This window comes from Pygoscelis adeliae, unplaced genomic scaffold (genome assembly GCF_000699105.1).
Source record: "Pygoscelis adeliae isolate BGI_AS28 unplaced genomic scaffold, ASM69910v1 Scaffold183, whole genome shotgun sequence".
NCBI lineage: Eukaryota > Metazoa > Chordata > Aves > Sphenisciformes > Spheniscidae > Pygoscelis > Pygoscelis adeliae.
The window spans coordinates 2,297,787-2,300,855 of record NW_008824536.1 but is presented as its reverse complement, the minus strand read 5'-3'; positions in this window follow the sequence as shown (position 1 = coordinate 2,300,855).

The following is a 3,069-nucleotide window of genomic DNA, read 5'->3' as shown; positions in this document are numbered from 1 at the left end:
ATTACAACACACTATGAGACAGGAAGGAAAAAAAGGAATATAGAAGTATGAAAAGATTACGATAGTTATGTACATATACACAAAATTAAATGAACTAATAATCTTCAAAATTAATTATATGAGATACTTTTTTATTTAGAAGTAGATATTTGCTTTATGTATGAAGTGGAAACATGGATTTTTTTCATGTCCTCTCATGCACAGGAGTGAATCCTTCTATATTGCCTAAAGCTTTAAATGTATTCAGGTTGTATCTGACAGAGTGAGCACAGTTCAGAGTTGAGCCCTTCAGCGTGGCTATCAGCCATAGTCAACAGCCAAGTCTAGTCCTAGAAGGTTTTAGCGAAAGAGAATTGTGACACTCTTCCTGCACACAGTGATAGTTTTACCGGACGGCAATGACTAGAAGTATAGGGAGTACTGTCTACATCAAAATCAGCACCTGTTACAAATACATGTACTCTGGTGGAAACTTCATAACTACAGTCAGAACCGAGAAGGTAATCAGTGCAGGCTCTAGAGGCCATTCATTAAACGCTTTCTGATGCTGAAACAAATAGGCTGTGCGCTTCTTGAAGCTTCTGTACTGCGCTGCACAGAAAAATATACTATTCTATTGTGATTAATTATTATAGAAACTTATATAGTTAGTTGTCCTGTATCAAGTGTAGTGTGACCTTCAGTATGGATTATGAGAAAGACACAAAACCCACTGGAAATAATGTTTTTTGAGATAATCGGTCTTGCTCAATGTGGGTTGAAGTTACAGATTCTTCTGAAACTGGTGCCTCTACAGGCAGTTGACAGACTTGACAGACTGGTAGCCTCTTTAAAAAAAAAAAGTGGGCAACAGTGAGAACCACTTTGTAAGTTCTTGAAGGGCTAACAGATATAATTAAGAAAATTAAATCCTACAATACAGGAAATATGTTTCAGAATATATTGCTTCAAAATTGGAAAATATTTTTGTTCATTGCCTCATCTCTTTCATTTCTAACTTCATTGGCTTTAAAAAATGTATTCAGCCTTGTGAATTGTTCTGTGATGGAATTTGTATACAATATTTATTATACTGATTTATTTTCAGTGAGTGGGTTCTTTTATTTTATAAAATAAAAGCTATAGCATTATGGTGATTCTTAATGTAGTATCTCTAAAGAAACAACTCCTTTTAATCTTCACAGAATACGTACATAATGCCCATGGGAATAATTCATAAAAATAATTCACATTGACACATTCCATGATATCTTGTAAGGCGGGGCCGGGGCCCCCAGCCACTTTTATTTACCATGTGTCTATTCCCCCAAAAGCTTTCTGTCCTAGTTTTAATTTGACTTTACATCATGCTAAACAAATTGTTTTGATTTTTTTTCCTACATTTGAGAGACTATGTGATATTTCATTACTAACCTTTCTAAAGGCTGACCGTAGGTCAGGGGCATCATCATTCCATCCTCTGTGAGAAAGTTCTATGTACCTATAGCAGTTTTTCATGTGCAATTTCTCTGCTGGTGTGAGGGCTTAAAAGAAATGTTAAACCAGCTAATATGAAGAATCATAGGATCACAAGATCATAGGATAATTCATGTTGGAAGGGACCTCAGAAGGTCAACAAATCAAATGATATATGGGGATGACCAGCTATCCTAGGTACAGCAAAGCTAAGTCAGACCAAGAAGGTGGCACTGAGCAGGTCACAAGACTAGTATCATGAATATCATGATGTAAAGGTAACAGTTCTGGTATTCTCTTGTGTCATGGCAGTTAGATTTGCTTACGTACCAAAGTGTCACTGTTTATCATTAACTGGTAGTCTGAAAAGCAGTCCCACGGGAAACTTCTTGTTTCAAGAAAGCTCTTGTAGGCTTCTTAAAACTGTTTGCTTATCAATCAAAATAAAGCCTCTCCTATGCAAAATAAAAGCTGGAGACCTCTTTTTCAAAGTTAAGCTTTACCTATTCTATGGCCTTCTTCCCAGGCTTGTATCTACACTAGATATTACCGCTCTGGATCTCTTAACTCTCTACTGTCCTGTTTGGGGTATTGCGTATCCTATAATGGAGAGGTGAAAAATACATTCTGAAAATGTGAAATGCAAATAAGTAACAACTCATAGTAAGCATCTATAATGTTTTGTTTTATTTATAAGCTACAAATGCCCAAATAGCTTTAAAATTTACTACGAAGAAATTTTCCTGCTTGTTTGGAGTTGTCCAAGAAATGGCCTTGTCTCACAGACTAAGAAGTAAAACACTTTTATTTTTAGATATACATACCTCATGCTATTTTACCATTCCATCTTAACCACCAAAAATGCAATATACAGATTCACAGCTGCAGCATAAAACCAAATATACCCAACAAACAACACCCCACCCCCCAACAAGCAGGTTTCACTTAACTGAAATTCTAATAGTTCCTCTTTCATTATTTGATTTAAGGAGAGTTTAAAGGCTATATTGATACTGAGTTGCAACATATGTTTCAGAGTGTTTTTATAATATCAGGTAGAAGGTGTAACCATAGAAACTGTTGAAATTAATACATATTTTAAAACATCAGATCAGAGAAACAGAAATTAGGTGAGTGGAATTTTACATAGAAAGTTAAATTTATGGTCTCTGCATACAAAAAAATTATTTAGAAAATCCTTGCTTTCACAGGTAATAGAATCTTAAGATATTTTTTAGGTATTGTGCAGCTGTTAGGAAATGCAGGTCATATGTTTACATTCTACTAATACTTCTACAGGCAGTAATTTTAAAATATAATTCTCATAAAGTTTGAAAAGATATTTAAAGAAGTTGTAGGACAGTGTCTCTAAATCTTTGTGTATGAAATAGCAATAATGCGGGTTTTTTAGATGAACATTATTAATTTATTTTTTTTTAAATGAAGGTAGTATAACCCTAGTGATAACTTATATAAATTACCTAAGTTTTTTTCTTTGTACATCTATGCTATAATCCAAAATTAAAATACAGTCATATAGGTATGCAGAATATTACCCACTTCTAGTCTTAAATGTTAAATTACTTAAAACCTTTTTTTACTATGTGTTTCATT